Below are 25,057 nucleotides of genomic sequence, written 5' to 3'. Positions count from 1 at the left end.
TTTATTTGCAACAGTTAACTACACCTTCCAGCTACTTGTCTATACAATCGCCGCTCCAACTTAGACATCTATCGTAGCGTTGTACCAACTTTCCAATACCCTCGTCGTAGAAGGCAGCCTCTTGTTTTCCCCGACAATTTTTTGCGCTTGACTGCAGCTCGTTGTCTGTGCCAATACGTTGTATTCATGGCCAGCGGATCATTAGGTGAAAATCAGAGAGAGCCAAGTCCATGCTTATAGCGGATGATCACACACTTCCCATCGAAAAGACTGCAGCAGCGCCCCCACTGCCCCTGCAGTGTGCGGGCGAGAATTGTCAGAAACTGCATGACAATTACCTTACGTGGAGTTGCACGAAACCAGGCGAAATTTCTCGGTAGATACCCACGCTTGGCGGGAGACATTATTTTCTAGGCTCAATGTGCGCTCAGAACTGAGAAGAGCGACGTGACAGTATCCACAGGTATACTACAGACACTGCCCAACACATATTTTCACTGTGGTTCCCATTTCGCGACCGATCGTTCCTTACTTTCCAAATAGCCCTCGTCCTCCAAATCTCCAGCGCTCGCCACGCGCCCTGGGGGCGCAGGTGTCACCGCAGCTGTCGCTGACAGCGCTTGCGCTATCTCGGTGCCGCTAGCCACGTGCCTCCGAGCGCTGGTCTCAGTATCCTTACACGACACGGCTATAAAGGTCGCGGCTCAGACGATCTAAAGAAATTAAGGCAAATTGGAGGCAAGCTCATAGTTGGGTTACGACCTGAATGCAAAACGCACAGACTGTCGTAGCAGGTGTGCAAACAGAGCGGGATGACAATTGAAACGCACCAAGCGCATCCACCACCTACATGTGTGGGGCCCTGAGAAACACACACGCTTCCCCTTGTATAGCAACAGCGCGGGCGCCCTCGATATAGCTGTTATAAAGGTCTCGCAGGATCTGTGGTCGCGAGTTCACTGAACAGAACGTCCTCCGACCGCAATCCTCTAATCTTTGAGATCGACATGTGCGGATGGTTGCCGCCCACCCAACATTCCGCCGTGCACAAGCGCATAAACTGGGAACACTTCAAAGGGCGCTACGCCCAGACCCATTACAGCCCCACTCCCCACCAAGCGACTGCATCCCATCTGCTTGCCCAGATCAGACACAAAGATAGGGCCGTGAAAGACTGGAAACTAACGCGGAAATTGAACACCAGGAGGTTGCTCAGTAGACTACAGAGACAGATGGTCAGAGTGCCTCGTGGCTCTAGAAGTGCAGGACAATAGCCTCTGGCAAACCGCCAAACAATTCACGAAAAAAACGCACAAGGATGCCACTTCTGCGTGGCGACAGAGGATTAGTGATAAGCGCCCGAGACAAAGCCAACCCATTCACTGACGTATTGGAAAAACAGTTCACACCAGCAGAGGCACAGGACTGAGAACATGAAAGAATGGCCAGACAACAACTAGCAGCATTTCTTGCAGCATAAGATGACGTCGCTGACAACGCAATTACCTTCTCACCAGAGGAAGTAGCCAAAGCTATCAAGTCACTACCTACTAAGAAAACCCAGGCCACGATCTCCTCTCCAATGAACTGCTTAAAAACCTGCCCCAGCTATCGAGAGAAACTAAAAGAAACATTCAGTGAGATCACACAATCACAAAAGTTCCCGAAACACTGGAAACATGCCGAAGTGGTCGCTATCCCTAAGCCAAGAAAAGACTCCATCTTCCCTCAGAACCACTGTCCAATAACCTTATTCCCCACGCTTAGCGCCTCCTTGTGGTTCACACTGAACAACACATATACAGCGAAGGAATGTTCCTTCATTTGTACACTGCTGGTCATTAAAATTGCTACACCAAGAAGAAATGCAGATGATAAACGGGTATTCATTGGAGAAACATATTATATTAGAACTGACATGTGATTACATTTTCACGCAATTTGGGTGCATAGATCCTGAGAAATCAGTACCCAGAACAACCTCCTCTGGCCGTGATAATGGCCTTGATACGCCTTGGGCATTGAGTCAAACAGAGCTCGGATGGGGTGTACAGGTACGGCTGCCTATGCAGCTTCAACACGATACCACAGTTCATCAAGAGTAGTGACTGGCCTATTGTGACGAGCCAGTTGCTCGGCCACCATTGACCATACGTTTTCAATTGGTGACAGATCTGGGAAAAGTGCTGGCCAGGGCAGCAGTCGAACATTTTCTGTATCCAGAAAGGCCCGAACAGGACCTGCAATATGCGGTCGTGCATTATCCTGCTGAAATGTAGGGTTTCACAGGGATCGAATGAAGGTTAGAGCCACGGGTCGTAGCACATCTAAAATGTAACGTCCACTGTTCAAAGTGTCGTCAATGCGAACAAGAGGTGACCGAGACGTGTAACCAATGGCACCCCATACAATCACGCCGGGTGATACGCCAGTATGGCGATGACGAATATATGCTTCCTATGTGCATTCACTGCGATGTCGCCAAACACGGATGAGACCATCAGGATGCTGTAAAAAGAACGAGGATTCATCCGAAAGAAATCCTTTTTGCCATTCGTGCACCCAGGTTCGTCGTTGAGTACACCATCGCAGGCGCTCCTGTCTGTGATGCAGCGTCAAAGGTAACCGCAGCCATGGTCTCCGAGCTGACAGTCCATGCTGCTGCAAACTTCATCGAACTGTTCGTGTAGATGGTTGTTATCTTGTAAACGTCCCCATCTGTTGACTCAGGGATCGAGATGTGGGTGCACGATCCGTTACAGCCATGCGGATAAGATGCCTGTCGTCTCGACTGCTAGTGATGCGAGGCTGTTTGGATCCAGCACGGCGTTCCGTATTAGCCTCCTGAACCCACCGATTCCATATTCTGCTAACGGTCATTGGATTCCGACGAACGCGAGCTGCAATGTCGCGATTGCGATAGGCTGTAATCCGCCCTTTATCAAAGTCGGAACCGTGATGGTACGCATTTCTCCTCCTTACACGAGGCATCACAACAACGTTTCACCAGGCAACGCCGGCCAACTGCTGTTTGTGTATGAGGAATCGGTTGGAAACTTCCCTCATGTCAGCACGTTGTAGGTGTCGCCACCGGCGTCAACTTTGTGTGATTGCTCTGAAAAGCTAATCATTTGCATATCACAGCATCTTCTTCCTGCTGGTTAAATTTCGCGTCTGTAGCACGTCATCTTCGTGGTGTAGCAATTTTTATGGCCAGTAGTGTAGTTCGAATTCTGAAATAGACGCTCAGCACCGTAACAACTAATGAGAGTAGTCGATGCCGCCACAGTAGCCATAACTGGAAAGGCTAATGAGGCCTAGTGCTGCTAGACGTAGGCAAGGCGTTCGTCAGTGTGTGGCACGCTGGTCCAGTGTACAAGTTGTACACACTAGGGTTCCCCAGTCAAATTGTCAAGCTACTGAACAGCTACTTATCCAGCCGCACATTGAGCATCAAAGCAGACAACACTAAGTGGTCTAAGCGCAGCATATGTGCTGGTGTCCCACAGGGGTCAATGCTAGGCCCAGCATTGTACAACTTGTATCTGCCGACACACCGACAGCCCCACAGACACAAACCGAACACTATGCTAACGACGCAGAATTCTTCTCAAGCAGCAGCAACAGGAGGAGAACAGTTACAAGTAAATTACAGAACTTGCTCGAGAAGACAGAAAACTGGGTCAAGAAATGGCGATTCATAATAAGTAATGAAAAAACATAAGCAGTCATGCTGTCACAGAGAAGAGGTAAGCGCTTCCTTCCACACCATGCAACAAAACATATCACTACGTCTACACAGGTGAGAAAATCCCTGGAAACGCACCGCAGGCTATGAGTCCCTCTCGATCAACCCCCCACCTGGAGGCACCACATCGAGGATCTCTGGAGAAAAGCTAGCGCTAGACTGGACACTCTGTACCCCCTCTCCAACATGAACAGCAGCCTCGCGGCAACAACAAGTGTGCGACTTTACTGCGCGCTAGTGAGAGGCGGCAACAACAAGTGTACGACTTCACTGCACGCTAGTGAAGCCAATCTTAAAGTATGTCTGCCCTGTTTGGGGCTACACAGGCAAATCACATATGGTGAGGCTGTTAAGAAACCGAAACAGGATACTAAGACGACCGCTGCGCATCCACACCCGGTTCCCAACAGCTGACACTCACAAAGTCACAGAAAAGAAAACCCTGAAAGAAGGATTTCGAGAACTAGTGGTTGCGTTTTACTAGATGGCGAGCAACTCTGACGATCCACTGATAAGCGAACTAGGGAATTATCCCCAGGTGCATGAATCCTACAAGAGACCCAAGGCAACCCAACATTAACTGTAGAGTCTCGAAATTTAAAAACCGCATAAACGTTAGGCATCACAGAAAAGTTAGAAGCATACGCTGTATGCTAACAAAATAAAACTGGCCCATACTTCTGAAGCAAATGTCTAAAGCCAAACCCTTTTGGAAAGAACATCCTAATGTAAGGAAGTCATTACGTAGATAGCATCTACGTCAGTTGGACCACAGAGGTGCAACTCACTTGTTCGCTGCCACACCACTTGGAACAGTGCCAGTTTATCAGTCCATCATCTCGCGTTCTTATTGGCTGATGTTTGTTGTGGTTTCATAGCTAACGGAAGTTGGATTCATCGCAGTGTGCTTCTGATTGCGACCTCTCGCGTGTATTGCACTCTTCGAATTGCATTGTAAATTTGTTACTCGTATTCTGATTGCTTTCTTCTGGCATCCATAACACTGGGCAGAGTTAATAATTCCAACTCAGTATTACAGATTAGAGCAAAAACGAAACAGCATACGAACAACATATTTATGTTGCAGTTCAAAGAGTGAAATATGCACAAGATGGTCGTAACCAGGAACGTAACTTTCAATTGATAACAGCCACACACTCGAAATTTCAATGTTGGCTTTTAAAAATAAATATGTTTTACCAAAAACTACCAGACTCACTCATAAAGTATAAATGAAAAATATTTTCATCTAGGACTAGTATTCCAAAAAGTAATAATAGGGATTTCCGTGTCATATTGCTCGTGTTCAAAGTTCACTGCCAGGCCACATGGAGCACTGCAACCGTTCTGTTTCCGTGTCGTAACACGGGCCTTGCCCTTCTGATATTTTGGATTTTGGTGTCTGTGAGTTGCTCACCGGAGCAGCTCCGTGGCCACAGGCGCCAACCTTCCGCAGTCTTCGGTATGGGGCTCTCCTCGCCGATCGCAGCCAAAACCCATAGGGAGTAAAGCCGTGGCTGCCTTGCTGCAGGTCCTCTGTATGGAGCTCCCCTTGCCAAGGGTGCCAGACACACCTGACGGACGTCTGACTAAATTCGCAATCCAAGGATCATCAGCTGCCGTGTCCAGCCTACCGGTCCCCACTGAATGCTGCCTCTGCACCACATCGCGGAACGTCACCATCGATTTCGACTAGAAGCTCCCAACATTGTGGGACATCAGCTGCAACCAATAACCAATCCTAGGACATTCCACCACACAGTGAAAGACACTACACTGGCACCAAGCCACGCGCCCAAGGAGCATTGCTTTGTTATTCATAGGCATCCAGAGCTTACTGTTCTATTTGTGCATGGGGTAAATAAACTTACAATGTTCTGGCGTTTTCATATCTTGTAGTGCGCAATTTCAGCATATGGACACGCAAGGGTGTCTGCACCCTTCGTGGTTATGACGCCTTAAACTCTGCGGAGGATACTTTCAATGAAGTGTCTGAATGTCTGCGGAGGAATAGCAGCCCACTCTTCCTCAAGAACCAAGCGAAAGTAGCGATGTTGAATGCTGGGGTCTGGAGCAAAGTCGACATTCTAACTGATCCCAGAGATGTTCCGTCGATTTAGTACACGACTCTCGGCAAGCCAGTCCATTTCTCCAAAAACAATTGCCTCACATATGCGGCTATATGACAGTGTGCAATGCCATGCTGATACAATCAATCATTGTCTCCAAACAGTTTTTTGTCTCCAAACTCTAAGCAAAACAGAGTGCTGTAGAGTGTGTCCATATCCTTACGCATTTAACGACTTCTTAAGCGCAATAAGGGGACCACACCTTAACCACGAAAAGCACCTCCATGACCTAACACCGCCTCTTCTGTACTTCACTGTTGGCACTACACATAATGGCGGCTAAGGTTCTCCAGGAATTCGCCAATCCCAATCCCTTACATAGGATTGCCACAGAGGATAGCACGATTCATCACTACAGATCATTTTTCCCAGTCATTCACTGTCCAGTGGCTCTGCTCTTAACACCACCTCAGGTGCCTCTTAGCATTGACTACAGTAATGTATGGCTTACGAGGAGCTTCTCGCCGACTGTACCTCACTCTTTCCAGCTCCCTACGACCAGACATTGTGCTACCTCGGTTGCTGGAGGCACATTGGAGTCACTAGTGGTTCCTTCTGAGGACTTAGTGCGGTTTTTTTATGATCATCCTTTGTGATACTTGGCAGTTCCTGTCCGTCAGTACATGAGATCTACCTGGGCTTGGCTTAGCTGTGGTTGTTCCTTCGCGTTTCCGCTTCACAAGCACATCACCAACAGTCGACTTGGACAGTTTTGGAAGTGCTGAAATATCTCTGATGGATTTGTTTCTTAGGTGACACCCAGGTGGCGGGGGGGAGAGGAGGGCAGGTGGGCAGGTATGGGAGGAACAAGCCCTGCCTCCTCCTCGCAAGGCAGACAGCAGAGTGGATTGAACACTGCATTCACAATGCCTACGACAATACAATATGGCTATGGTGCGCTGTATTGTTGTTTTCTAACTGAAGCTGGAAATGGGTGAAGACAATTCATACTGGCCCCAAGTCATCCTACTTCCTTCCACCAATTCCTCTGCTCCCAGACAAGTGTCAAGTTACAGGGTGTACAACTTTGCTTCCGCCGTTTATTCCCAACATTTGAGGCTTTAATGAAACACATTGGTTACACATGTATCATTCAAACTATTTTCCATCGCTGGCCACCACTTCCTCCCATCTTTCAGGCAGTGTACAAATCTCGCGTCGAAAAAATTGTTCGCTTTTGAAGCGATCCACGAATCCATCCAATTTGTGACTTCTGCATGAGATCGGAAATGTTGATCAGCCAGGCCATGCGTCATTGATCTAAACAGGTGATAGTCAGAGGGAGCAATGTCTGAAGAATACGGCGGGTGCGATGGGACTTCCCATTTTAACATTTCCAAGTACGTTTTGACCTCTTTTCCAACGTGGGGCCAAGCATTGTCATGCTGAAAAATCACTTTACCGTGCCTCTCGCTGTATTGCGACCGTTGGTCTTTTAATGCTCTGCTCAAACGCATTAATTACGTTCGATAACGAGCACCTGTGATTGTTTCACTTGGTTTTAACACCTCCTAGTGCACAATGCCGAGCTGATCCTACCAAATGCTGAGCATGATCTTGGAGTAGTGAATATTCGGTTTGGCTGTCGACGTGGAAGCGTGGCCGGGATATCCCCATGATTTGTTGCGTTTAGGGTTATCATAATGAACTCAATTTTCGTCCCCAGTCACAATGCGGTGCAGAAATCCCTTCCGTTTTTGCCTCTGAAGCAACTGTTCACAGCCGGCCGGAGTGGCCGAGCGGTTCTAGGCGCTACACCCTAGAACTGCGCGACTGCTACGGTCGCAGGTTCGAATTGTGCCTCGGGCATGGATGTGTGTGATGCCCTTAGGTTAGTTAGGTTTAAGTAGTTCTAAGTTCTAGGGGACTGATGACTTCAGAAGTTAAGTCCCATAGTGCTCAGAGCAATTTAAGCCAATTGTTCACAAACACACAAACGCCATAACGTGTCTTGGTTTCAGCTTACATGGGACCCAAGGTTCTTCTTTCTGAATCATGCCCATAGCCTTGAGACGTTTTGAAATGGCTTACTGTGTCACTTCCACTAATCGTGCCAATTCTTCTTGAATTTGACGCGCGTCTTCACTCAGTAATGTCTCCAATTCTGTATCTTCGAAAACATTCTCTCTTCCATCACTATGCCGGTCTACAACGTTAAAATCACCGTTCTAGAAGCGTTGAAGCCACTCACGACACGTTCTTTCACTAATAGCGTCCTTACCATACGTACTTGGAGCATTCGATGAGACTCGGCCGCTGTTTTCTTCATATTGAAACAAAACACTTCCCGCAAATGATGAGAAGTAGGCTCGTAAACTGACATTTTCAATCAGTAACAACTTTATGATGCAGACACAAATCGACTAATGTTTGAATGAGGTTATGTTGACCGAGCTCCAAGCTAACTGCCTGACGTCTGCGATCTGTTTCTTGCGACCGTTACTAACCGTTGTCGCCAACTATCTGCAAACGGCAGAAGCAAAGTTGTACACCTAATATATTGTGCATATACTACATGTACAGGGTTTGGACAAACATATGGAAACACTGCGAGAAATGCGTGCTCGAACATAAATAAATGCAGCCGCTAGCTAAACTTGCAGACTGCGCTATTGCGTTTGACGACCAATAGCAACTGTGCGATGTCCTCAGTACACTGCAAGAGTCAGTCGTGGTCAGAACACTATTCTGTGTAGTTGTGAGTGTGTTATGTCAGAGGTAAGTGAAGTCAATCCCAGGCAAATCGTTAGTGCTTCCGTATCCAAGGCAGCTGAAGTGTTTGGGGTTTCAAGAGGCGATGTATCGAAGATTTATACTTCATACAGGCAGAGCAGAAAACCGCCATCCGCTAAGTCACACTGCAGGCGAAAGTGTGTGTTGAGTGACTGTACCAGATGGTCAGTGAAGAGGACTGTGACGAAAAAATAGGATGACAACAGCTGTAAACTCACTGCAAAATAGAATGTCGCACAAACTGCTGCCAGCTCCGAGATTCAAATGCCCTTACAGGAAAATGTGCTGCAAAAGCCATAAAACCTGGATTATGGACAATAGAACAAAGTCATTTGGTCAGATGAGTCTTGTTTCGAATTTATGGCCAAGTTTTGTCCCAAGAATAATCATTTTGCCTGACCAGGTCCATCCTATGGTACAATGTTTGTTCCGTAATGGTGGTGCTGTGTTCGAGGATCAGATGACCCCTCTTCACACAGCTCACATCATCCAGGACTGGCTTTGTGAGCACAAGGTCGAATAGACGCATTTCTCCTCGCCCATAATGTCACCAGAGCTCAATATTATTGAGCCTTCGTGGTCTACTGTGGAGAGAATAGTGCATGATCGCTATCCATTTCCATCATCATTCGGCTTTCCAACACTGTGGTAGGCATGGTAATGTGTTGTGTTTTTGGTATCCAAATTTTCGTCCATCCGCTGTATCCGTATGTGGCAACATGCATGTCGACGACTTGAGATGTTCTCCAGAGTTTATTAATTCTTTGTTTTATGTCATTGCTGCAGCTACGAGAGGCAGCTAAACGTGGGGAGCCCACGACGCATCAGCTCTGCTGGGCATCAGATGGGCCTCTCTGTGGTGGTCAGTGATGTCCAGGATGAGTACATCTCCACCCTACATGTGTCGCACGGCGTAAAGGTAAAAAAAGAAAATGCTTTCGCATGCGCCTGCATTCAAAATCTTTTGTGAGAACATCAGTTTTAAACAGGAGAAATTCAACAGACATAAGGAACCATATTTTAAAATATCCATAGCACGCATAACACAGAAACACTGTTTTTTGCCAAGAATGCAAACTCATTTTTCAGTTCTCAATTATCCTGTAATTTCAGATTCCAGCCTAACATTTAGATTAACGAACTTTTATTGTCTTCTCTTCTGAGGAACCTCATTCGCTGTATCAAACATCTCCATCACTTTAAGAAGAGAACTTTCTCGTTTTACTGTTTGTAGGATACTTACATTACATGAAACCATTAATGAATGTCATTGTCATTAACAGGCTTCCATTAACCTACTCTAAAAAAATTGAACAAAAATGTTTGGTGATCTGATTTCAGATAGAAAAATGTAGTTTCAACACAACTTACTTTTGTAATAACCCTTGTGATGTGAAGAGGAACAGGGCCGCTTCGAGAACATTTTTTGGCACGAGTGAGATATCATATGGCGCCGGCGCTCCCCCCCTCCTCGCCCCATCTTTCTGCAACAGACCTCAATTGCCGTTCCTTGGCCTATTTGTGAGTTCTTTAAAAGTAAATCTTAAACTAGTGATCCTGGAAATGGGTTGGTTTTTCTTTTAAAATGAGTACTACATAGACACACATCTTTCAAATAGACAAATTTCTTAATCTTGTACTAGAGATAAATATTGAAAGCAGGGACATATCATTTCCACTTTCTTGTATCACATCACAGTTTTCTGCAAGATAATTCTTTTGTAACTTGGACACACAACACGATCAATAATGTTAGTACAACTTTATTAGACTGTGGCAGGCTCACTAATCACCACAACATACACTGAATACAATAAGATAAGACAAGTGTATGCAAGCAGTAATAACATGCCAACTGAGCACGAGTGTAGCGTGCCAAGGTTTAAATAGGAACCCGCCCATGGTGGGCTCTATTGGAACACACTGCTAATGTGCACGGCTTTCAAGTGTGCGCACATTACTTCATTCCTTGGGGAACAGCTTGGGTTTGCGAGATGTCCATGGCATCTTCCTCCGTGAGACTCTGGCTGATATAATGTGCTTATACTGGGGCGTCTGGTCAGAGGTACCTGGGGTGCAGGCAACGTCACAGTCTGCCTTCTCCAGTCAACCCATATGGTAGGATGGGTGATGTCAGCACGAGCTCCATGTCCACGTCAGGTCCAGGGCCTGGTGGTGGTAGTACTCTGCAGTTGGTGGCTGAGGTGGGTGAGATGGCTCTGGTGTGGACAGCAGCTGCATCGGCGCAGGTAGCAGTATTGGAGAAGACACGTCAAGTTCGTCCACCAGTGATGGGAGACCTCTCATATGTCATGGCAGGGACCCAGCTGCATCAGGTGATCCAGTGAGCAATGCAGACAGGCGTAGCGATGTCGGTGTCCCGGCTGTGTTATCTGGTCATCCACGTACAGGAGCAACTGGCCATAATGACGCCCACATATGTCTTCCTCCATAAGGACATCGCAGAGACAGTGCCCGCAGCATAACGAGATCACGATGACAATCCATTATGTGTGACGACCAAACCCATGCACCCAGACAGCCAACCCTGGCAGGAAACGGGACAATGACTGGAGAAGATGAGGGAGTGTCCAGGGTTGACACCCATGGAGCAGTTTGGGTGGGCTGAGGTTGCCGAATAATGTGAACGCATAAGAGGATAGAAACTGATCAAAGGCAATATTGGCCAAAAACCAAGTCACATACTTTTTTCATTTGTGTTTCGAATGTTCTAACTAACCTTTCGCTTCACTGTTGGACTGTTGGTGGAAGGGCAGGGCGAAAAAGTGGGGAATCCTGCAGGCATTGCAAAAGGAGACAAACTCCTGCAACGCAAACTGAGGGCCAATATTGTCAGAAATCCTTCAGTGGAAAAAAATTTTTGCCTGGGCTGGTACAGTGGAAGAGGCTGAAGTTGACGGACAACAAACAAAATATGGGAACTGAGAGAATGCATCAGTTACTATTAGACATTATGCATTAAGGAAACGGCTGGCATAATCATTGTGGAGACAGTGTCAGGCCTGCAAAGGATGCGGCCACAGAGACAACACTGTCCACAGGGCAACTTGATGTGGTGTGCATTGAGAACATGACGGAAGCAAATGAGTGATGTCGCCATCCAAACCAGTCTTAAAGACAGGTGGTTGGTTAACGCCTTGGTGTGTGACACCCCCTCCCCTCCCTCCACCCCCCCCACCCCCTCCCAGTGATCAGCATGCAGCAATTCCACGATCTCCAAATGGAGAGCCAAAAAACTATTACACGAGGAACCGAATTGCCGTATCAAGGAGTAGAACACCATCAACAACAGAGAAATGATACTTACATACGGAGTCGGGTGCCTGCAATGAAGGCACCTCAGGCCAGCCATGTTGTATGCAATGCATCACTTTCCGTAAATTCGGATTGGTAGCACTATCCTGCACAACCCAAGCACTAGTGATTGTAAAACCATCAACAGTTTGTTGAGCACAATCATCAATATGTTAACAGAGAAACTCCTCCTGATGAAAACCTGGATCTGGACTAGCTGGAAGATGCGACAGCACATCAGCAATTCCATGTTTAGCCATGGGGTAGAACTGAACCTCATAGTTGTAGTGAGGGAGGAATAGTGTCCAACACTGAAGGCGACATGCAGTTTTGTCTGGAAATGACACTGACGGGTTAAACAGTGAAACTAATTGCTTGTGATCTGTGATGAGATGGGATTTTACACCATAGAGGAAAACCTGAGACTTCTTTAAGGTATAAACAATGGCATGGGCTTCTTTCTCTATTTGTGAATATCTAATCTGAGCCAAATTAAGTGTCTTCAACGCATATGCAATAGACCACTCAGAGCCATCAAAATATGTGTGAGCTAGCACTGTCCACAGCCCATGATGGGACGCATCTTTTCCTAACACTAACTGTTGACCCAGTTGGTAGGTTACGAGGCAAGGTGCAGATTGTAACACTGACTTTAGTTTGGAAAATGTCATTTCACATGCCTATGATCAGTGGAAAGACATCCCCTTATGTAACAAGGCATGTAACAGTTGTGCAATCGAAGCCACCCCCAGCTAAAACTAATGATAATAAGCAATCTTATCTAAAAACCTTGAGTTCCTTGATTGACATAGAAGAGCCACAACTGTAGAGACATTCTGATGTAGGGGTTTGATACCAGCACTAGAGACTCCAGCCCAAAATAAATGGTAGAAAGTTGAAAGGAGTGGCACTTTTCCAAATTATATTAATACAGTGGCCTGTAACATTGAAAACACCATATGTAAGTTGCTGAGATGTTCAGCAGTGGAGGAGCTGGAGAAAACAATATCATCAAGATATCTGGGACAGCCAAAGGTGTATCCATCCTGACAGCTTCTTGACAATGACTAAGAGGGTAGCACATTTGCTGAATGTGAGTCGTTGAATGACCCCAGATGCCGTGAGGTGGTCAAGCTCTGTCTTGACTTGGTCATGGATCACCTTTGCCACTGGGTGAACCAAAAGAAATGGGGTCTGGCCAAAAGTTTCATTGTGATGTGGGCTTTGAAATTATTGGCACAACCCAACTACACAGAAACACGGCGGAAAATTCAGAGCATAAAGAGTGGTGTTGTATATAATGCTATTGATCAAAGACGAGATTAAGTAGTAAAATAGTAAACCTGAAAAGGTTGAAGGCATCCAGACCAAGCAAATTTTTGGTGTGTGCATTGTTCACCACCAGAAAATTCAGTGGTTGCTAAAGGTGGAGAATTCAAGTCAATGTACATTTGCAAGTTGATTAATGACACAGCAGCACCAGCATTAACTTGCATTTGCAAAACCTTCTGATAAACCTTGACATAAATAAAAAGCTTGTTGGGTGTGTTGGAGATTGCTGATACACAATTGACATCCATGTCAGTGTCTCCAATAGGCTGTTGGAATTTTGCATTACAAACAGCAGCGATGTGGCCCATTTTGTTGCAGTGGTAGCAAACAGCTAACCACTTAGGACAATCCAGCCTGTCATGAGTGACAAAGCATGACAGACAAAATGGAGGTGTGGAACCCTTGCATTGTTGTTTGTTACTGGGCTTGCTGTGCTGCTGCTGTGGCCATAGCTGCTGCAGTGAGTTGGGCCAGCTGCACATATGTTCTGCTCATGCACAGACTGCTGCCACCATATCGTCCCCCTGTGAACTGTCCGACAAACAGGGGAGGAGGGGGGGGGGGGGGGGAGGAGCAGGCAAGTGGTTTGGACTTCTTTGACCTTTTGACCTCACACCATGTTGCACCCACAGCCCTCAAAACCTCAAACGTTTGTGCAATAGTCAGAACATCAGAGAGGGAGGCGTTTTCACATTGAAGGGTCCACTCATGAGCCCCATGATTGGGGGCCAAATGAATGATTGCATCACGAACCTTTTGGTCAGCATACAAAAACTTATTTACATCAATGACAAAGTGACAATGACGGTTTAAACTGTGAAGCTCAGTTGCACAAGTCTTATAGGAATGTTCCAGTTTCTTACAACACCAATAGAACTCAACTCGAGTGGCAAAGACAAGCATGCATTTACATTAGTTTTTTGAAAGAAGGTCACACATGTTATCAAAAGAGAGTGAATATGGATCCTGCAGGGAGGCCAGTTGGCAAAGGAGTTGATACATACGAGGCTATAACCAAGACAAAAAGAAAGTACAGCACAAGGTAACATCAGTCAATCCAAATGCATGAGAATGCTGCTACAAATGTTTTTCATAGGCTTCCTATTCTTGAATGGACTCATCTTAAGCCTGAGAATGTGGGATATAAATGACTGGGGTAGTGACAGAGTGACAGGCCAAACAGGAGGTGCAAGGGGTGATGTAGCAGGTGTGTAGATTGAGACAGACCCAAAGTGGCCAAAACAGAGGTAAGCATTTGCAATTCCTGGGTCTGATTGTATTGCGCTGTGGCGAATGCCTTCTGCCGTTGACAGAGATGCTATGATGCTGCAATAACAGCCTCCTCCTGATCAACCACCTGCTGCAAAAACTCATCAGTAGCTCTGTCATACACTGTAGATGCAATGGAAGACCAACCAGAGACTTAAGACTGCATGGAGAACAATCCCATATTCATTGTCACTTGTGTTGTATGTTGGATACACAACACTGTAGCATATATGTCAATCACCATAATGTACACTGAACACAATAAGATAAGGCAAATGTATGCAAGCAATAGTAACATGATGACTGAGCACAAGCGGAGTGCGGCAGGGTTTAAATAGGTACCTCTATCAGAAGTTCACAGTACTGATCTTCCATGGTGCAGTCTCGCAAATGGCAACACACTGCCAATGTACACAGCTTTCAAGCATACATGCATTACTTCAAATTCCACCTTTTCTAACTTAGAATCAGTATTGAAGCATAAGAAGCAGCTTTATATATCTAATAATTATATCAAAATAACAAAAACAACACACCCGTTGTAAGTGGTATCAGTGAACAGTTTTCTTAAAAAAAAAAAGAGGTTTGGAGGTGATGGTAACAAAGAGAAGAGTGGACATGAATAAAAAAAGGTTTTCTTGGTCATAAATACAGGAAATAATCCTTGGAAGAAAAGCCATTCTCCATTTTAATGACCAAAATGTCTTAGGTAGAGTTTTCTGCAACTGATGTTAAGAAATGATGAGCTTGACAACCAAGTACAAAGTTATTTGAAAATGTGACATCTCTGTGGCCTAGCAGAAAATTCACACAGGCTTCAAACCTAAAGATCTACATTCCATAATTGGCTCAATTTCTGGAGATGCTCAGGACTTCTATAGTGCCCTAACAAGAGCTTCCACTGTGAGTGATGATATTAAAGGTTAGGGGAATACAGAGTTTGAAAGACTTCTTGTATAAAAGGTGCAGCACTTAAAGTATTTTGAGATTGACAGTTAACACAGTAGATTTAAATCACTAAAGATGATAGCAACAAAAAGTTCTTGTTGTGAGAACAAGCAAATAAAGATTGATTAATATTAAGGCTTTATTCCTTACATTTTTACACTTTCCATCTATTCTTCTTAACTGCTTACTGATTAACAACTACTGTGTTCATGAATTGATGGTATTTCAATGTAACTTTGAGGTCCTGTATCACACTGTGATATCTGAATGTAGAGTTGCATTATTTGACTGTTTAACAATCAATTACAAATGGTAAGATAAACTGATGCCAAAAATAACTTGTAATTCACTTCAAAATATCTCATGAAGACTTTTAGAGTTGCAGATATAAATTGTAGTTGATAGTTATGAAGTTGCTACTTAGCTTCTGGTTCTTTTACAATCAAGGAAAGGGAAGGGTAAACTGGCCAGGCTAATAGCAGCAAATGTAAGGGGGGAGGCACTGCCATGAGTGGTACTATACCAGTGGTGATAGTTGTTGGAGCAGCACCGTTTTTAGGATAGGTAGGACAGAACGAAGTTAAGTTCTGAGAGAAGTAAAGATTGAAACAAAGATAAAGAAATCATACAGCATAATCCTGGCACATTGGATCAGCGAACACAGCTGTTGGTTAAAAATTTACAGCAATAAGCAGAAATTTTATTTCCACCCGATTTCATCTCGGTAAATGTGAAATGCCAACTATCTTTAGTGCATCGAAATATTCTAGGGCTTAGAAGTAAAATTAATGAACTACTTATGTGCATTGATGAATCAGAACCATCGAACCTAGTTGATATAATCTGCCTCTCTGAACATCATGTGACCACTAGTATAGATATGTTAAACCTTACGGAATTTGAGTTAGCGTCCTACGTCTGTAGACAAAAGATGGACAAAGGAGGAGCTGCCACATTTGTTGAAACAGTTTTAAATTTAAGAATATTGACATTAATAAATTTTGCTTAAAGCAGCACTTAGAAGCATGTGCAACAGTGATAGAATTTCATAATATGTCCTTTATAATAGTAGCCATATACAGAGCATCTCCAGGAAATTTCACCCTGTTTATAAACGGTCTTGAAGATTTATTATCTCATCTAAAATTAAAAAACAAAGAACTAGTGGTTGCTGGTGATTTTAATATAGATGTCCTGAAAAACACTGTCAGTGAACAGTTACTGAAATCAGTTACATTGTCATGACTGCCATTGATAATATATTTATAGACAATTCTAGGCAACTAAGCCACATTACAAAAGTAGTAGTAAATGGGCTATCTGACCATGACATGCAACACCTAACATTAAATTTTGAAAATTGTCAGGGTAAAACATCTATCAGAACTGAGTACAGAAGACCAATAAAACAGTCAAAAACTGAGAAATTTAGGAGATTGCTCAAAGAAATTAATTGGATGGATGTTTACAGCATCCAAGACACAAATGGAAAATACAAAACATTCATTAATAAAGTTAGCACCTTGTTTTCCCCTGAACGTAACTCAAATTAAGCAGAAGTCTAATAAGAAACCATGGATGACAAGGGGGATAAAGATATCATGTGAAACAAAAAGGAAACTGTATCTGATACGTAGGGACACCTTTGATATTAGCATTATAGCTCATTACAAAAATTCCAGCAAAATACTGAAGAAGGTTATCCAGAAATCTAAGCACCTGCATTACGAGAAGAAGACAAATACATCCAGCAATAAAATAAAAACAATATGGGATATAGTTAAGTAAGAGACAGGTAGGACCAGAAATGAGGAGGAACAAATAGCTCTAAAAATAAATGAAACCCTGGTAACAAATGCATGTTGTGTTGCAAACCATTTAAACAAGTATTTTGTCTCTGTTACTGATAGCATGGGGTTGTCAGGTTCAGTAAATAATGCAATGGAATATCTGAGACCAGTGCACGCAAGCAGTCTCAGTAAAATGGAATTGACACTTATTTCACCCAAAGAAACAGAATCCATCATAAAGTCCTTGAAATCAAAGCATTCTAGTGGTTATGATAACATATCAACAAAGTTAATAAAAGAGTGTTCATGTGAGCTTAGTCATATTGACCGATCTCACTTTTGCCAGCTTTTTCAAAAATCTTTGAAAAGGTTATGTTCAAGCATCTACTTAAGCACCTTAGTGAAAATAACATACTGTTTGGGTTTCTTAAGGGTTCTGATATTGAGAAAGCTATTTAACAGTACAGCAAAAATGTCCTTAATTCATTCGACAACAAATTAGAGGCAACTGGTATATTCTATGACCTGTCAAAGGCATTTGACAGTGTGAATCACAGCATTCTTTTAACTAAATTAAAATATTATGGTGTCACTGGTAGTGTTGCAAAGTGGTTTCAGTCATCTTACTAATAGAAAACAAAGGGTGTCATTATGTAATACTTCAGCAGTAGGCAATCAGACATCATCTGACTGAGAAGAAATTACATGTGGTGTTCCCCTAGGTTCCATACTAGGTCCACTACTGTTTCTTGTGTATATTAATGACCTGTCAGCTGTTACATTACCAGATGTCAAGTTTGACTTATTTGCAGATGATACAAACATTGCAATAAATAGTAAATCAAATATAAATTTAGAAAGGGTAGCTAATCAAATTTTTACTGACATTAATAAGTGGTTCATAGCCAATTCACTGTCATTAAACTTTGAAAAGACCCACTATATGCAGTTCAGAACTTCCAAGAGATTTCCTTCTGGTGTGTGTATAAAATATGATGACATGAAAATAGGAGAAGTTGAGAGTGTAAAATTCTTGGGATTACAACTTGATAATAAATTCAGTTGTGAACAACATACTAATGAACAGCTGAAGTACCTAAACAAGTCTGTGTTTGCAATGCGAATGATGTCAGACATAGGAGATATAAAAATAAAAAAACTGTCATATTTTGTTTATTTTCACTCCATTGTGTCATATGGTATCATATTTTGGGGTAACTCCACAAACAGAGAAAAAATTTTTAGAGTACAGAAGCTTATAATAAGAGTAATGAGTAGGGTAAATCCAAGAACATCATGTTGAAAGCTATTCAAAGAATTGGGCATATTAACCACAGCTTCTCAGTATATTTAATCCTTAATGAAGTTTGTTATAAATAATACATCTCTTTTTCCAACTAACTGCTTAGTACACAGTCTCAATACTAGGAATAAGAACAATATACAGAAAGATTTAAAATCACCAATTTTGCCCAGAAAGGAGTCCAGTATTCAGCAACGCATATTTTCAATAATTTACCAGCACCCATTAAGAGTTTAGTTTCAGACAAGGCACAATTTAAACATAATTTAAAAGCATTTTTGGTGGCCAACTCCTTCTATACCATCCATGAGTTTCTCAACAAGTGCAGTAGACCATTTTGATAAAAATTTATTACACTTTAATTTTTGACAATGCTTGATTGTAACAGCCAAGTAAGTACCTATTGTGTGAATGGTGGATGTATGGAAAGCAGATGTAAGTCTTAAGTCTGTAAATAGTGGAAGTTTAATTTTAAATCTTGTACATAATCTGATTGTTCTTAACTGAGGATCACTGAAATGAATAATTTATTTTAATTTTTGACAATACTTGCTTGTAATAGCCAAGAAACTAGGAAATGTTGGAATGATGGATTTAATGACAGCAGATGTAAGTATTAAACCTGTAAATATTAGAAGTTTAAATTTAATTCATGTGCATAATTTTACTGTTTATTGACTGAGGATCATTAAAATTAATGAAACTCAAGTTTTTCTAATTACATTTTTGTAATGTGTTTATCTGACATGTTACACACCCAGGAGGATTCCCTCTTTTATGGGTCTATGGAATGAATAATTAATCTAATTCTAAATCTAATCAATGTGATTGTCATAAGTGTCATTGCATACATGTAAACTGGGTATTCATGCATGTAGGATCTCATTTATGCACTCCAGTAGACAATGAAGGCAGTTTATATGTATTTTGATACTGTATTCAAACATAACTTCTCACACTACATCATCAGTTGTGACAAAACCTGCATATTGACTGACAAAATACATACTCTGACTAACACTGACTCTTAACACACAGATATTGACTGATGAGTGATGTCCATAATTTATTCATTATGATAATTAAACTCTGTATGTCATTATTAACATGATTGAGGAAACAGACGTACTATTAACACTAACAGTTCCTCAGTAGTTCAGATATAATGGTAGAGGAACACTTTTAGTACAAAACAGTTAAAGCAGACAAAATTCAAATTAATATTTTAATTACATTGCCACTTTTAATACTAACATTTCCAGTGATTCTTGTTTAGATGATTAACATTATACAACAGTTGTTTTCAAAATATACAATTTGAAGATGCTACTTAAGAGAACCAATAATATGTCACTTTTCCAGAATGTTCAGCAAAGGCAGTTTTATGTAAAATAATGATAATTTGACATCCAACAATATGCTTTTTTTTTAAACTGTAATGAAATTTGAAGAGTCTTGTTCTAGGAAAATTATGAAAGGCAAACAACATCTGTCCTATGGATCAGGATGTATATCAGTCCTGGTACTGATCACTTCACTGTACTGCATATTGGTCTGCCACATTACAATTACATGAGTGAATTAGTGACTCAATAGTGAAATATATACATTTTCCAGTTAAATGTGTTGGACCAACTCATTACTAAAGAATATGTGTCAGATTAGCTCAGAAAATTATATTTCCCTTCATAAACTAAAGTGATGCATTTGTTCCAGTAAAAGGTATTTAGTCACATTCATAAACAAATAAAACGTAAGACAAGTGTGTAGGAAAATTCTTGTATATAGTAAGTACTTTTGAATTAAAGGAGACCACTCACCAAAAAGTATATGTATTGTATTGTTGACAGCACACATAACAGAAAGAAAACTTTGTTAGGTTTCAGGGTTATCCTTCCACAACCTGGAGTAAAACAAGCAAACACCCCCCCCCCCCCCCACACACACACACACACAAACACAAACACACACACAACACACACAAAAACACCTACCGTCGTATACCTATCTTGTGCCAGCAGCACTAACAGTGCCAGTACTGTATTTTCACAGGTGAACAGGTGAACTGGTTGTTTTGGGGATAGTGTTGAGGGGGTTGGGAGAGGGAGGCAGGAGGGAGACTGGACATTGGTTACTAATGGCTCAGAGGGAGGCAGCTTGTTTACCAACTATGAATGTGGGAGGGAGGGGTGGCAGGTATGTGGTATTAGGCATGGAATGCACAATTCTGGGGGCTATAGGGAATGGCACATGCTGAAGGTGATAGGGGGATGCAAACTGGGAGGATGAGACAGGATGGAGGAGATGGAAAATGTGGTGGGGGAGGTAGTGGGGGAACATTTGGTTACCTGAGATTGGAGCCAGGACAATTGCAGTAATAGAGCATGTACTGTAAGAATAACTCCCACCTGAATAGTTCAGAAGTTCAGAGAAGCTGGTGGCAGAGGGAAGGATCCAGGTGGCCTGGGTTGTGAAGCAGCCATTGAATGTGTCCATGTTGTGCCAGCTGCATGTTGTGCCACTAGGTGGTCAACTTTGTTCTTGGCAAGGGCCATTCATCCTTGTAGACAGATAGTTGGTAGTTATACCAATAGCAAAAGTTGTGCAGTATTTGCAGCAGGAACACTACTTGACATGGCTGCTTACACAGGTTGCCTGGCCTCTGATGGGGAGGGTAAGCCTGTGACAGGACTGGAGTAGAAGGTACTGGTTGGGTGGACTGGCCAGGTCTTGCACCTTTATCTGCCACAAGGATATGATCCCTGTGGCAAAGGGTTGGGAATGGGAGTGGTACAGTGATGGACTAGGATGTTGTGGAGGTTAGGTTGCTCATAGAACACCACATTATGAGGTGGGGGAAGGATCTTGGGTAGAATGGTACTCATTTCAGGGCAGGAGGAGAGATAATTAAGGTACTGGTGAAGGATATGGTTCCATTGTTACAGTCTGGGGTGACACTGGTTGATGAGGGGGATGCTCCTTTGTAGCTGATTCATACAGTTGGTGGGAGGACCGGTGATGTATGAGGATATGGAACAGGAAATCTGTTTGTGGACTAGGTTTGAAGGGTATTGCCAGTCTGTAAACACCTTCATGAGGCCTTCAGCATGCCAAGCAAAGGAGTTTTCATCACTGCAGATAGTTGTCTACAGGTGGCTGTATGGATGGAGGAGAACCAGGTGAAACAAGTGGGAGAGAAGGTGTTGATTTTGTGAATGAATGTAGATAGGTTGTCCTGGCCCTGAGTCCATATCATGAAGATGTCACCAATGAACCTGAAACATACTATGGGGTGGGAGTTCTGGGAGGCTTGAAAGGTTTCCTCTAGATGGCCCATAAACAGGCTGGCATAGGAAGGGGCCCATGAATGTGCTATGAACTTCTTTCTACACCTTCCTTCAAAGCAAAAATATTTGTAAGTGAGGATATAGATGCTAAGCTGTTTGAGGAGTGAGGCGGTGGGTTTGGAGTCTGATGGATATTGGGAAAGTGTTCCACAGCAGCAAGCCATGGTCATTAGGTGTGTTGGTTTATAGGGAGGTGGCATCAACAGTGATGAGTATGGGTGCAGGAGGTAAAGGGGGTGGGGGAGGCAATGATGGAAAGTCAGTGAAGGAAGTGGTTAGTATGTTTGATGTGGGAGGCTAGGTTTCAAGCATATGGTTTCAGGTATTGGTCAACGAGAGTGGAAATTCTTTTAGAGGGTGCACAATAGCCAGTTAAATGGGATGTGCAGAATTGTTGCGTTTGTGGATTTTGGGGAGCATGTAGAAGGTGGGTGTGCAGTGTGTTGTTGGAGTGAGGAGGATGATGGGCTCAGTTTAGAGGTTCTGGGAAGGCCCTATGGATTTCTGTAGGGATTGGAGGTCATGTTGGACTTCTGGGATGAAATCATTCAGGCAGAACTTGTAAGCGATGGAGCCAGCCAGGTGGTGGAGGCCTTCCTTTGGCTAGTCACTTTGATTCATAACAACAGAGGTGGTGCCTTTGTCTGCAGGGAGGATGATTAGATCAGGATCTGTTTTCAGGTTGAGTATGGCTGTCCTCACTTCTATGAAAGGAAATGTGTGAAGAGGGATGGGTATATTCAGTGGTTAAATGTAGTGGTTAGTTGCTGGAAAGTGTTATAACTGTGATCTGGTGGACAGGTGGTACATAGAATGGTGTGCGATACAGTCTTAATGGCCACAACCAATGCTATAGGGTGTCACAAAAGTTGCATGCAACCAAGTTGGTCAGTACCAACAAAGTGTTTGTTTGTAACAAAGACAAGAGGAAAACTGTAGGAAAAGATGCAGATGGACTATACAGGAGAGATAAAGAGGATTTAATTATGGACACTAGCAAAGGAGGGATGACATGAGGATTGGAAAGAAGAGAGCCACTAGGCAGTATAAATGTTGTAGGAAAGTTATCTCAGAATGTAATTACAATGATGAAAAAACATTAGAACATCTGGAAAGACAGTGTCAGTTTCCATACAATTATGGCATATACCAACTGACACATGGTAGATGTGCTGATAATGGTTTCAACATTGTCTGCCAACAGAGAGTGTAGTGGTCTAGCTACCAGAGTGCCATCTGTGTTTGCCCTTTAATAGGGAAAGCTCACAGCCAGAAGACTCTGTGTGGTGAAAACGTGTGAGGGAAGCAGACAATCATGCCAAAGAGACACACTAATGCTTCCTACATCCAACGAGTAACTTTGAAAGGGGTCAAATAGTGGCCTGCCGAGTGGAAGGGTGGTCCTTTCAGAGAATTGCCACACATGTTCGAAGTGCTACATGAATTGTGCAATAATGTTGGTGTCATTGGTCTTGTGGACATTCTAACACCCATAGATGAGGTTCTGGATGCTCATGCAGCATAGCTGCGTGCCAGGATTGTTGTAATATAAGGACAGCAGTGAGAGATCGTACAGCTACCACATCACAGGTAACAGGGCTTCTAAGCCCAGATGTGTTAACATGAACTGTTGCAAAACTGGCTACTAGCAGTGGGGCTATAGGCATGCACACCTCTACCCATCTTCCACGCACATCACAGATTCAATGTGCATGGCTCAATTGGTATTGTCAGAGGGTCACTTGGAAGATGGAATGGTGCACTGTGGTCTTCAGTGACAAAAGTGATGGTTGTTTCCACATACAATGTAGACCTCATGAGTGCTGACTCATAGAGTGCATTAATCCAAGACACACCGGTCCCACACACGAGCTTATGGTCCAGTGCGTGATAAGCTACAATACTTGCTCTCCTTTGGTCTTTCTGGAGGGGACACTAATCAGTGCTCGGTACGTACAGAATGTTATTAGACACATTCTTTTGCCATTATTCCAACAGGAAGATGATGTGTTATTCCAGTAGGATAATGCTTACCCACACACTGCCTGTGAAACTCAATGTGCTCTGCAAGATGTGTAGCAACTTCCTTGGTCAGCAAAACTTCCAGACTTGTCTCCAATCAAGCACTTGTGTGATATGATGTGACAAGAAGTGACTCATGTGCCTCATCAAGAAACAGCTCTTACAGAACTACATGAACAGATCAAGCAGGTGCCGAATAACACATTCCAGGACAGCATTTGCCATATGTATGATTGACTGGATTACAGTCAGCATCTGCATTTCTGCCTGTGAAGGCTACACCATGTACTAATATGGGTGTTTCAGCATGGGTTGATCCATGGTACCTCAAAACTGTTTGTGTTGTTGATCTGTAAATGTAATCATTTCATGTACTCTATGTGCACTGTTGCAACAATAAATTGTGAGTGGACTGGAAATATCTAAAGGGTGTACTTTTTTCTGTTGGTGTACTTTGGATTAAAGGGGACCACTCAACATAAAGTAGAAGCATTTAGTTGTCGACAGGCATATTTAAAAGAAAGGAAACTTCGTAGCTTTTGGAGTTATCATTTTATGAGTTAGAGTAAATACACATGCACATGTGTGCTCGTACATGCACACACACACATGCTACTGCCACTACCTGGTCCCACCTGGACTAACTGTGCCAATGCCATATCTTGGCAGATGAACTGGTTATGCTGGGAAGAGTGTCAAATGGGGTGGAGGCACAGAGAGGGCCAAGAGATGGGTGGCTAGCAGTTTGTAGGGAGGCAGTTGGTATGCTGGCTAGGAATGTGGGAGTGAGGGTCGGAGGGTATGTGGGCTAGGCATGTAATATATGATTGAGGGAGCCAGTGGGGAGTGGCATATGCTGAAGGTGATGTGAACATGTGAATTGGGGAGGGAGGGAGAGGAGGGACATGATAGTGGAGGGGAAATTGTTGGCCTCACAAAGGCCTTTACAGATGGCAATGCCCCTCCCCACCCCCACCCCTCCACCCCCAAAAAAAATTAGTGAACAAACAGATTTCCTGTGCCATAGCCCTACACACCCTCAATCCTCCCACCATCCTCAAGAATCAAGAATCAGTTACAAAGGAGTACATACCTCGTCATCCAATACCATCCCACACTAG

The sequence above is a fragment of the Schistocerca nitens genome, chromosome 6 (assembly GCF_023898315.1).
Source record: "Schistocerca nitens isolate TAMUIC-IGC-003100 chromosome 6, iqSchNite1.1, whole genome shotgun sequence".
NCBI lineage: Eukaryota > Metazoa > Arthropoda > Insecta > Orthoptera > Acrididae > Schistocerca > Schistocerca nitens.
This window is presented reverse-complemented; position numbering follows the sequence as displayed.